This window comes from Grus americana, chromosome 2, assembly GCF_028858705.1.
Source record: "Grus americana isolate bGruAme1 chromosome 2, bGruAme1.mat, whole genome shotgun sequence".
NCBI classification, from domain to species: Eukaryota; Metazoa; Chordata; class Aves; order Gruiformes; family Gruidae; genus Grus; species Grus americana.
Window position 1 is genome coordinate 58,472,982 of NC_072853.1, and position 12,351 is coordinate 58,485,332.

General features: G+C 40.0%; 1 protein-coding gene across 1 annotated transcript in view; it reads left to right on the plus strand.

Annotated features, from left to right (window-relative positions):
• Positions 1-12,351, plus strand: part of LDLRAD4 (low density lipoprotein receptor class A domain containing 4) — a 295,037-nt gene that overhangs the window by 37,401 nt on the left and 245,285 nt on the right. Inside the window, exon 2 of the mRNA XM_054814850.1 lies at positions 7,633-7,763. The gene's annotated coding sequence lies outside the window, so the exon portion shown is untranslated. The remainder of the gene's footprint in view (positions 1-7,632; positions 7,764-12,351) is intronic.

Below are 12,351 nucleotides of genomic sequence, written 5' to 3' on the forward strand. Positions count from 1 at the left end.
ATTTTAAATTTTTTAAATATTTGCTTCCTTTTTGTTCGTCAGATTAAAAATTGTTAGAAAAATGAATAAAGTCTTGTCTTCACTGAAGAGTTACAAGAGGAGAAATTGTTACTCTGCCTGTGCCACTTCTTAGTTATATATGGAGCCATATATAAAGGGGAGAGGTTGGTGGTACCTTAAATAACCTGGCTGTTTGGCTTCAAAATAAGCAAATGCTTACGGGTGGTCTTTTTATATATATATATACATATATAAAAACAAAAAGCCAGAAAATTACATTCCTTTTTTCCCAACATCTTGTCTGCAAAGGATAATATCTACTTCGTAATGTGATAATTACAAATGTGTTACTTACCTGAATGAATACAAGCTCTGTGGGAAGAGTCAACTTTTCTTTTGCAGAGGGAAATGCCACCTTTCAAAGTAACTGAAGCCCTTGGAGGAGGTGAACGTGCAAGTGAATAAAAAAGATCTGGACGGCATTCAGAGATCTTTAACAATGTTCTTTACCAGAAGGAAGCCAAGCAGGTCTGCTTGAATAAGGAGGGTCATGTCATGGACTAATATGTGGGTAAAAGATGGGAAAAATAAGGTAGGAATAAGTGGTCACTTCTGACAGTCACCAGTGTAGTTGGACTGGTTGGTGTATTCAACGTATGGAAAGTATACTGGAAAAGGGGCTTGGTGATGAAATGAGAAAATTTGCTGATGATACGAACTTGTTCATGGTAGTAAGTGAGGTAAAATTCAGTGCAGATAAATGGAAAGTGATCTACATGGGGAAAAATAACTGTGATTCCACTAAAAAATGATGAGCTTTGAGCTGACTCTTAGCATGAGTGAGTCAGTTACCAGCTTATAATAAACAGCAATGTAAAGCAGGAACTCACTACGCTGATCAGAAAAGCAAATCAAATGCTGGAAATATTAATAAAGCAATAGAGAATTAAACAGACGGCATCCTTGTTGCTACTGTGTAAATTCACGGCTCACCAGCATCTGGTATAGCATGTTCAGGTCCCCTCAGCTCAGTACAGTAGGATGGGAAAAATTTGGAGAAAGCAGCAGTCGTATGAGATACGGAAAGGCTTATGTACAAAGAAAACTGGGACTCTCTGTCTTGGATATAATAGACATTGGAGGATATTCTTGAGGTCTGCAATATTGAGTGATGGGGAGAGGGTGCACGGGTTCAATTGTTTGCTCTTCTTCCAACACAAGTCCTAGGAGACATCAAGTAAAGCAAGAGTATAAGCAAACAGAAGAGAGGTGGGTCTTCTTAAAACACTGTGCCAAAGAATATTGTGTTTACTCAAAGTTTACACAAGTCTACTTTCTGACACTATATGCTCAAAAAAACCCCATTTTTTTCTGTAATTGTGTGTATGATAGGTGCACTTTGAAACATTAGTGTTTTCTGTGGTCTTTTGCAGTTTTGTGTAGCCTTGTATTTCCTGCAGTAGGTAACTCCACAAGCCTATAAGGAAAAGTGAGATAAGCTCGTTTAGCTGAATTAAGTGGCATATGTATAAAATTATTTGGAATCCTTTTTTAATGTGTGAGGAAGCCTTTTGAGTTTTTCTGATTTAGTCTCCCAGCTTCCTCAATTACTTAAGAGGATATAATACCTTTACTTGGATTTTAAAAGGCAGTCTTGGATTTAGTTTCTAGTAAATGTCTCCACCATTCCCTTTGTCTCTAGCAAATAACTGCCTCAGCACATTTGAGAACTTAAGTTGTGCACGTAGGAGAAATACTCTAAGTTACAGTGGTGTGGGTTTGTTGGCAGCCCTGGATTCTCACTAAGGCATTATGCCTCTTCAGGCATGCGCGTTGTTGTTAAACAAGGTGAAATTGTGCTTTAGTGCTCAAACGTGGCCGGTTCTTTCTCAGTGCATTGCCAGCTTCTTCTGAAGTGGTCCTCCTTTAACCACTGTTACTGAAATGGCGGGTCCCAGGTTTGGTGCAAAAAAGCAGTTGTTCATGCAGGAAAGCTGGGAGCTCTCTGCCTCAGTATCCTCACCTTAGCAACAGGGCATGGTTTTCTTGAAAATGCCTTTCCCAGTTTTGGAGCTCATGCTGTATGTTGCTGAAACAGCAGCTCTTCCATTGAAAGTAGAGGAATAAGGACCGCACCGAAAGCTGTTAGCTGCAACTCCCTGCACCTCCCTGGGTTGGATGAGCTCAGTTCCCTTCTTCCCGAGGTCATTCACCTCGGTAGCACCATACGTTATATTCACGTTCTAAATGCACGCACTTGCCTGTGCTTTGTGCATGTTCTGTGTGTGTTATGCCTTCCCCCCCCTCCATCCCCAGTGCCTGCACTGTATTCTGAACCTTCACTCGAGGTGTTAATGGTCATCCTTGGCAGCTTCATCAGGGATCCATGGGCTGGCCTCTGTTACTTGGGCTGTCACATCCTCGCTCCTTGTGCTGTATCTGGTCTGGGGATTTCCGTTTCTGGGACCAGCTGGAGAGCTCAAGTGTGCACGCGTGAGCCTCCATTGCTCGCTGAACTCCGACGAGGGATGTGTTGTTTTACCTAGCGACTCGGCCTGGGGTGATTCCTCACAGCACTGGGAGACCTGCATTCACTTCTACTCTGATGGGCGCTTTTTCTTTTAGGAAAGCTCTCTCTTACAGCGTTACTTGTCTGTGAAAAGAGCCAATCCTTTTTTTGGTTATGCAGTATCTGGTGTGATACTTGTGTGTGATGGACTTGTGTGTAAGGTTTTGCCTTTTCTGAAATGAGAGACAAATCTGGGGATGGTCTTGAGCGCTGTTGCAAAGAAAGCACAAATACCGAAGTTTAATGGAAGCCTAGGTTTCCTGACGGTAACTTGTTGTGCTAACAGCAGATTCATTTGTTTCCTAATTAATCAGAAAGAGTGTTCTTTTTATTTCAGCCATCTGGTGGAGAGCATGTTGTTTAGCTTCTTGCTCCTGCAAACTGGAGCTACACAGGAAAAAGGATGTTTCAACTTCTGTTTTTGGCTTGTTTTTCTAGGTTGAGTTAGTATAGAGCACGTTAAAACATACAGTAATCAGCTGCAAAGTTCATCTCTCAAGGACTGCAAAAATTTAACTTAAATTGTCTTTCCTGAAAAGACAATATGATGATGATGATGATAGTTTAATTGCTTATTATTACTTGTTTTATTCCATGAAATCAATTGTCAAGACAAAAGCGAAATTTCCTTAGTGAACTGCAGAACTATTCTAGGATACTGAATTTGTTACCGCTTTGTAGGGAACATTCAATGTCGCTTTTACATTTCTTCTTTGGATTAATGTCAAAAACATATTGCCTGTCACACAATTTGTCATTGAGTGTGCCATTAGCTTGCTAACTCCTCGCAAGGATCTTAAAACATTGCATTTTTTTTTCCTCCAGAAGTCCCTTTAGCGCAGCATTTCTTCGGAAGCTATATTGTTCTTGTGGAATATTTTCCAAGGAGCAGTCTGTCCCTATGCGATGTTTACTGTATTTTTGCCTTGGAGCCAGCAGATTTTAGTACAAACTTGCCTGGGGGTGGCCTTGTCCTATTTTCCTCTTAGATGGTTCTGGCATTTATAGAGCTTGGGAGATCGTGCTTCTGAATTTTCCAGTCTGAAGAGCTCGAGCCAAAACAGCAGGGGAGATAGCAAACCTGTACATTGTTTGGCTTACGGCAGCTGGGCCTGTTTTTCCTTTGACCTAAAGCAATGGCAGATTTTCTTGGGTTTTGTATGGAGGAGGGGGGAGGTGAAGAAGAGGAAAGATATGGGAGGAAAACTCCTTTATTTCTGTGCTTGGAAAAAGGAAACCTTCCTCCTCCCTTGCCCCCCTGTCCAATCCCTCTTTTTGCACCCCTAACAGAGGTGACTCAATAAACTCCAAGCTACTTTTACATTGCATGGAGAGATTTTGTTTGAGTGAGTTTATGAATACTGATCATTGATGAGAAAAGGGACTGCGCTTTGTTTTAATATTGCATTAACATTTTGAGCAACAAAACTCCTTTTATTTTGTAGTACTATAGCGCTTGCAGAATGGACTTTGTATTAGCAGACTAGCGCCTTTGCAGTTTTTAGTGACGTTTGATAGCTTCCCACCAACCTCTGTTTTCTCCCTTACATCTTGGTCAGCGAAAGAAACTCTTGCCAATTAGGGCCCAGAGTCTCTGCTGGGGAATGAACTTGGATGGATGACTGAATGTTGGAAAATATGAAATACCTCGCAGATGGGTGACTCAGGGAACATAACAACTCTTTGAGTTTGGCCTTGTGCTCGGAGAGCCTTTGTTGTCTGTAAACACTGTCTCTGCAGTCATCCTCTCTAAATGAGCTTTCCTGTGGAAATAAATTTCACTGTTGCTGCCTTTTATGCATCCTACTGTTATATTTATCAGCAGATGTTTCAGTTAAGTTTTGCATTTATGTAACAGAAATATTTTGCTGTGCCGCAGAGTGAATTTATTCCTAGAGAAATGGTTTTGCATGTGATTGTTGGAATCCCGAGCTTATGAATTCCAGGAACACAGGAGAGTTGCCTAAAAAGTTTGTGAGAACAGTGAGTCTTGAGGCTTAATACAAGTTTGAAGTGGAACACAAGTTAACACTGCCTATGTGTGCCAGGCATTTTCAAGGGAGTCGTAGTGATTAAACTTGACTAAACCTCATCATTTCTCTAAAGATTGATAGGATTCCTGCTTGTATGTCTACACTAGTGTGGGACAAACAGGTGACAGATCCTGAGCCTCCTCAGCTGAACATACAGAGAAAGAAAAAAAGAAATCATCTTTCTCCCTGTTTTAATATTTTCTCTCTTTATAGTCTTTACTTCATAGTTTTTCCTTACAGATACATGGGGATCTTCATGATGACTGTTGTGGGAGAAGCTATTGTTTCTGCTGTAGTTCTGGCAAGAGATGATAGTTCAGAAGCTAGGTAGCTGCTCCTTCTGCAGGGAGGGTGTTTACCAGCTTCGTAGCACAAATGCTCATCCAGAATAAGAATTTTCTTAATTGGCAACTTTGACAAATTTCCCTCCACTCCTCTTGTTCCCTGAGCCAGTCAGCGATATACCCAAATCATGTTTCATCCTAAAGGGAGGGTTATTTGGACCTGTAAATGGATGCAAGAAGCAAGGGGAATGTTAGTCAGAGCATTCGTTAGTCTAAAGGTTTCCCATTGGGATAAGAAGGGTGAGCAGAGAGTTGGTGCTGTGGAACCAGCATCTCCAGTCAGTCACTCTGGGCCCGGCAGTGGGAATGCCTCAGGCTGTTGGAGTGGGCCAAGGAGCTGAGTCCTTCAAAAAATATGCTGGCTTCAAAATCGTTCAGTGTGTTATGTAGGCAAGTAGTCTGTTTTTGCCCACCTGTTCTATATTATTTTCCTCTCTTCATTCCATAAGTCAGTGTTGCAGTATGAGGCTTTCATTACTTCATAGATTAATTTGGTATTTGTCACCTGACTGAAATACCCTCACCTTTGCAAGCTGCACTCTGTGTGCATAGGGAGACTGCTTAAATTAGATACCTTTTTTTTTTTTAAAAAAAAAAGTAATCCATTCTGACGTGATAATTTATCTCATTTTCCTTTAATAATCACTTCTTTTCAGTACTGGTTTTCTTCTTCTAACATGAACTTTTTCTACTTTTTGTTGCCGTTTGTTCTACAAATCCCAGCGGGCCGTAGTGAATTCTTGTTTCACATCTTCCCCTTTTTTCAATGATTGTCCAAACTCTGAAGGCAAAACACAGACACCAGACCCTCGGACTTCGGTGAATGTTCTCCCTTGGACTTCAGTACTGCTCCTCATCTCACTTTTGTCACCTGTAATTTGTCTTCTGGTATGTAATACTCCTACTGTTGCCCTTAGGAATAGATTTCCTTCCCATGTTAAACTTAGGGAGGCTGTAATCACGACTTACTAATTTCTCTCTTCTTCTAATGTTCTCAAGAATATCTTCCTTAACATTAAGTAGCAGATCTGGTAGATTCTTTGCTGGTATTAATTGCTGTGTAACCAAGTGCCCTTGAAAGTCAGTTATGTAAATGAGCTGCCTTGCACTGGCCATAAGAACAATGCTGGCTTGAGTTTTAATTTAATAATTGAGGAATTGGAACATAAAATGGTTCCTTAAATCTAAAATAGGATAGAGTCATATTCTTTATTAGATGAATTCTAATTGCATGAACTATGATATATCAGCCGTTTAACATTTAGTGCAGGTGAGCACTTTAGATACAGTTATTATTAGGTAAAAGCCTTGCATTCAGTTGCTTTAGATACTTTTAGTTGAGTATTTTGAAAGAAATTACTAATTTGTTGTGACTTTAAAATACCAAGTAGAGCCTTTCTTGAAATATATTCTTTGCGTCTGTTTTTTTCCCTTTCTTAACTTAGTTATCATAAAAGTTGCAATTCTTTTGTAAAAATTCCTTGTATTTTTCCTGAAGATGCATCATACCTGAATCTCTTGGCTTATTAAAAAGTCCATGTGTTCTGGACAATGGAGGGCATCCAAATAATTGTTTTGTCTGTTTGGGTGAAGGTTATTTATCGTTACATACAATATATGCAAAGATGGGTGGATGCGAAGTTATTTGCAAATACAGGGTTGGCAAACCTCCTCTGGAATTCGGAAAGGGTTTTCCAGCTCGACTTAGTCATTTTTTCCCAAGTGTCTTGGCATAACTGATCACTCAGGAGTGACATATGGTAGAAACATGCTCTAAGGGACAAGTCTCCCGGATGGCGCACAGCACCACACAAGATAGACAGATGGTGGCTTATTCAACCTTGGAAAAAGTTTAATCCTACATATTGGCACGGCGGCCTGGGTACTGAGAGAGAGGCACACACATGCCTGTGAAATCTGAGGCAAAGCTTTTGTGAGTTTGCTTGCTATTACTGAAAGAACCAGAAAGATTGAGCTAATACTATACAGTGTGAGTATCTGCAAAATTACGTGTTCAACATGCTATCCAGACAAAATGACGTTCTCTGGAAAAGTGGAAATCCCAGAGTTAGCAGAACACTGCAGAGAATAAAGTTTGCTGAACTTTTCACAGCTGTTTCTAGACTAAACCATGTTAATTCAACAAAGCTGTTGAATACTTAGCTTACGCACCAATAACTGTCGATTAATTGAAGTGTCTAATAGGAGAGAGAGTATTTTATGTTTTTAATGGTTTTACTTATGTTTCAAGGGTTGCTGTAGGTTTTGTGAAGTGTATTAGCACTTCACAGAAGCTGTAACCTTTCTCTTAGGTGAGTTCAAGAAAAATGTTACAAATTCCCTGATGATAAATTTAAGTTTATAACAGAAAATGCAATACGTTACAGTGTTTTTAAAAAAGACGCAAAAGAACATCAGGCCTTTCACTTTAGTATCTTTGTGTCTAAGATAGTAAAGAGAGAGACAGAATATCTGACATGGAGAAATGAATCCTTGGTGTGGCTTGTTGAGGTACATAGGGAAGAACAAATCTGCTTTGAATTCTTTCTGGCAACCCAGTAGCGATTAATTGATTGATCTTCTGAAGTCAGTGCAGTGTTCTATAAGGGGTTTGAAAATACTGACCCACTGAGAACAGAAAGAATTGCCTACCAAACTTTTTTCCCCCACTTTTTTTTTCTTGTAGATCACACTCAATATTCACAACTAGAAGGACAAGGAAGAATCTCCTGACTCTCTGGACTTCGAGGATATCATTATGTCATATTGGATGAGTTTAAACTAGACAAGACTTCTTTGTGAAACACTTCCAGAAAGGTAATTCAAACAAACTAATCTTTTGCCAGTAGAGGAATGCTTTGGTGAAATTAATCTCATGCCAGTAACATTTCAGCCATACTGTACCACAGCATCATGATCTTTTTGATAAATATTTTACAGCGATTATGTATGTGTTGATGTGTGTGTATAGATATATATCCATATACAGAGCTATAGCTAACCCTTACTAGTAATTTTTAGATGTTGGATGATTTTGATTTGTTAGCCCTGGTATTTTTTGTGGAAACATATTGGTTTCAAGGAATTCTCTTAGGTGAAAGAGGTGGAGAAGGCAGAGGGAGAGAAGTGAGATGCCCAGAGTAGCCAGTATATTGGTAATTATTTGCCTGGATGTGGAAGAACCAGCTAATGTTTCTGTTTTGCCTAATGAGAAAAATTGCTTGAAAATGAGGAGGATATCCTAGCCGCTGAACTATAAAGTCAAATGCTCATTCAGCATTGAGTGACATGTACTTTTAAAATATGGTGTAGTATGAGAGAGAGCGCGCCGCAAAGAGAGAGACTAATTCAATAACGTGTTGTTTAGGATATGCATTGTAAAAGTAAGAGATGTCAAATTCTTGCTTTCGACTGAGGGTGCTCTTGTATAATATAAAGATATGCCTGTTTTTGGGCTAGTAAAAATAAGCATTCACCCTTCCTGAGGATGTGAGTACCTTTCAGGTACTTATTGTCACCCTTTTCTTTCTTTTGCTGTGCTCCACTGTGAGAAACGGTGACCACCATATCATGGCCAAACCTGAAGGCCTACAGTAATTACTGCAGAACTAGTGCACTCTTTCAGATTTCTTTTTTTTTTCTTCATCTACTATAACTAATTATTATAGGACTTAGTCAATAAAATTTTTAGTAATTAGATTTTGTGCCCAAGTGCACAGTCAGCAAAATATCACAGACATTAGTTTACTCCTGCCTAGACCCTACAAGAGTTTCTGACACACTGCATAGGACTGAGTGTTTTGGTGGCCTGTGCATCCCCTGTGACAGAGTCCTGCCTTGCTGTCATGAAGCATGCCTGTGGGCCTTCCAAACATCATTTATTTTTGAGAGAGAGAGCTACAATCTGGTGAGATGATTAAAACTCTGCAGATCCACAGCTGACACCTTTTTGACCCAGATCTGAAGTTCAGACTCGGAAATAGTTCAGTCCCTTGAAGATTTTGAGTCATGCTTCATAGAATTGCTGTTTATATAATTCAGAGGCTAAGCGTGATCATATCATTATTGAATCGCTGAACGTCAGTGTGTGTGAATCAGCCATCTGCTGTCAGGGCTGAGTCTTGTATCTCCCTGGCCAGTGACAGTGGAGGTCGTTAAACCATGATGGCTCCCTGTCAGATGGGAATGGTTCAAGGTAATAACATGGCTGACTCCAAAAAAATACCACTTTTCTTCAGCCTACTGGTAGTAATGACATTTAGAGGACTGAAGTGGAGAAAGATGAGTTGTAACAGAGGAATGGAGACTGTGTGAAGACAGAGATGTGAAAGGTTTGGATGTTTGAGAGGAACAAAGGCTGGGTTTTGTAGCAGGGGTTTTGAGTTAATGACAGAAGCAGATGAGGAACAGAGAAACCGTCTACACAGGAGAAAAGCAGCCTTCAGGATTTGGAAGAGAAGCTGCACGTAGTAGGGATTTTTTTAGAGGGCTCTGATCCTTAGGTCACTGACCTAAGAGTAGTAAGGAAACTGAAATGTAAAATGCATATAGTCTTATTTTATTTTGTCTAGACTTGCATACCTTGTGCACTTCCCAAGTGGAGAGCAATTGGGTATTTTGGAACTTGTACAAAGCTTGTGCATGTTTTGCTTCAATCACTGAATGTCCTGGAAACCCAGCATACCCACAAGGTTAGGTCCTTGTGTTAAACTTGCTGTGAAATCTGGGCAGGATGCAGATTAGCGCTAATGATGGGATCCTGTGCCATCTTGCTCTGCCAGGTCCTCTTTCTTTGGAGATACGATAATCAATAAAAAAAAAAAAATCTAATGCAGGAACTAAGAAAAAGATTTGACAGGAGGTAACTGGTCCAAACCAAAGGAGACCAAAGATGGTTAAGAAAGGACAGACACAACTGTATGTGCAGTGGTGGAAATTCTACCGTACAAGTTCATGCAAATTGCTGCCGGGCTGTTGAGAGAGCCTCTGAAGCTAAGGTTGAGCTGAAACTTTAAAAATCAGGACTAAGACATCTTGCTGCACACCTCATGGAATACGTTTAGTCATTATTTGTTGCAGCTGATTCCAAAATGTACTCTCAAGAGGTGTAGCCAAACAGGAGGAAAGAACAATTTAAAAATCCTCATTTATTCAGTAATCCAGTGGTAGGAAATACTTCCCCCACCCCCCCCCTTTGGGGAGATTTTTTTTGAGGTATTAATTCCTAATTTAGTACTTGAACTCCCTTCTTTCTCCCCCTCCCCTCCCCCAAAAAACCCAGATTCCACTGGTTTACAGGCTACACCGTGCAGAGTTGATGTAACCCCACGTAGATTGTGACATGCACTGGAGGTGATGTACCTCTCTAGAAATTTTAAATGCAGGTAAAGCTGAAAATGACTGCGATCACTTTTAGGTTTTCTGTCTATCCCCCTTTGTTCTCTCTCCCTCCCCCTTCCGCTTGTGCTCACTTGCTCTCTCTTTAGTATAACACAGTTGAACAGCAGTGAAGTGTAAAATGTGCTTTTGCCAAGGTCAGTTTCTTGTGATTACTCGCCTGTGGCAACTTATGCCAGTTGCAACAGACTGAGTCTCAGCAGTCCACAAAGTCACACTGGTGCTTATGCAGAGGACACCCAGTGTAGGTTACAGTCACCGTAGTCTGGAATAGCTTGCAATGCTGCTGAATTTTAGCAGCTTTATTTAACTCTTCCCATCTAGCTTGCGTGCTTCAGTGGTTTGGAGTCTGTTCCATGAAGCACTAGGTTGTCTTGTTCTCTGGAGATCCTTGAGGAGGATTTTGCGGAGATGAAATTCTTGTTGGTAGAAGTTGTTTCTGTGGATTGCTCAAATTTCAGGGATTATTCATCAATGAAGAGAAGATAAAATAAAGCGTGATGGACACATGCATCTTCTAAAATTTATATATATTTTTTGTGGCTGGCTTGCTTTTGCAGAAAGTCATATCAAAGACTGCGCTATTGACATTGACAGAAGAGATTGTGTATCTACATAGTAAGAAGTATTATGGAAAAGTTTTGGTAGTAGTTTTTTAAAGCAAGAACGTAAAAGATAATGACACACAGTCTTTGTATCGCCTTTAGAAATGTTGTATATGCTCATAAGCATCAAGTAATTTTTTTTAGAAGCTAATAATGATTTTGACTGCTGTGACTGGGGAACAGATGTGAGATTCAATAAATCTGTTTTAGGAGGTAAGATTTGTTGGATGCCATTTTGTTGTACACACTGGATTGGGTACCACTATGTGGTACCCAGTGGAAGCAGGAGGGACCTCCGCTTTCATTCTCCTTTCTCACATATGAGCAAACATATCCCTTTATGAAAAAAATGTTTTATTTAAAACAGAAAAGCATGGACTTCCTGTGTTACTTTGCTTATTTGTACTATCATCAACAATATATGTAATTTTATTTTCATTCTGGAAATACTTACTTTTGTAAGCAGCATTTAGCTCTTGAGCTCTGTGATAGTGACTTTGAGGTTACCTGTCACTACTGATTTGTAGAGAGTCAATAAGAAATCTAGATGATTGGCTGAAGGGCTGGAGCTGAGCTTTGGTGACCTTTGACATTCAGTTAAGTGCAAAATTTCATCACTTAAAATTGATTATGCATTTGATTCATTTTGAAACTGTGTGTTGCTATATTAGACACTGCTCTCTCGTGTTTGGTTTGGAATGATTCCTGAGCACAAGTAAAATAATGGGTCAGCAATTGAGTCTTGATCCTGTAAACAGCCTTGCACAAAGTACACAAGAATATTCCTGTTGCACTCAGTGGAACTCCCCACAAAACAAGGTAAGGATTCAGAAGTCATTTGAAGCACTTCGTGAAGGGTTCATCCTGTATGTTCTGTTTAATCTTGCTTCCAGGCTTACAAGAAGTATTTGTATTGAGGAATATGTTACTTGTTGCTTTTTTGCTTATATGGAAGACAATGAAATTAATCTTTTGTTGCAAGTATGTTTTGGACTGACCTTTGCTTGTATGGTTTTCATAGCCTATATGATTCTATTGCTATTCCAGCCCTTATTCCTTTGCTTTTAATAACATTTGTATTGGCACAGCTCATATGGAAAAACATGGTATGAGAGCTGTGTTCAGACTTTGTGAAGTTTCATCTGTCTGCTCACCTTTAAGTTGGAAATTCATGGTGGACATGAGCAGGGTTTCCTGCGTCTGTGCTGTGGTCTATAGGCCTGTAGCACTTGCAGTGACGCACGTTGTCTTCTAATTGTTAGAGAGCCGGTGGAAATGAGCGTTAACTGTAGGAAGAAACAACTGTACTAGTGGAAGCTGGTCTTCGGTCAGCTGAGAAATGAACACATGGGTGTTACTGGATGTTGTGGTATAGAATACTCGCGTTGTCCACGCTCACGAGA